The sequence below is a fragment of the Tribolium castaneum genome, unplaced genomic scaffold, assembly GCF_031307605.1.
Source record: "Tribolium castaneum strain GA2 unplaced genomic scaffold, icTriCast1.1 ptg000027l, whole genome shotgun sequence".
NCBI classification, from domain to species: domain Eukaryota; kingdom Metazoa; phylum Arthropoda; class Insecta; order Coleoptera; family Tenebrionidae; genus Tribolium; species Tribolium castaneum.
In genome coordinates, this window is record NW_026986636.1 from 192,063 (window position 1) to 192,500 (window position 438).

Sequence of the window (438 nt, forward strand, 5' to 3'; positions counted from 1 at the left end):
TTGTTTAATAACTCACCCCCAAAGGGTGAAATGTAAAAACATTATATAAGAGCCTTATCTACGCACTAAAATACACAACATATTTAAATTTGGTTAATTTTGTTTTTTTTTTAATTTTTACATTTTTACCCTTAAGTCACCCCCAAATACAAAGGGGTGGTTTATACTAAAATATTTTTTATTAATATTTTAGAGGCTACCTATATGCAAGAAACGGTATCGATTAGGCTTTATTTGTAGCTTTTTGTTTAATTACTCACCCTCAAAGGGTGAAATCTAAAAAACTAATGCAAGAGCCTTATCTACGCACTAAAATACACAACATATTTAAATTTGGTTATTTTTTTTTAATTTTTACATTTTTACCCTTAACTCACCCCCAAATACAAAGGGGTGGTTTATACTAAAATATTTTTTATTAATATTTTAGGGGCTACG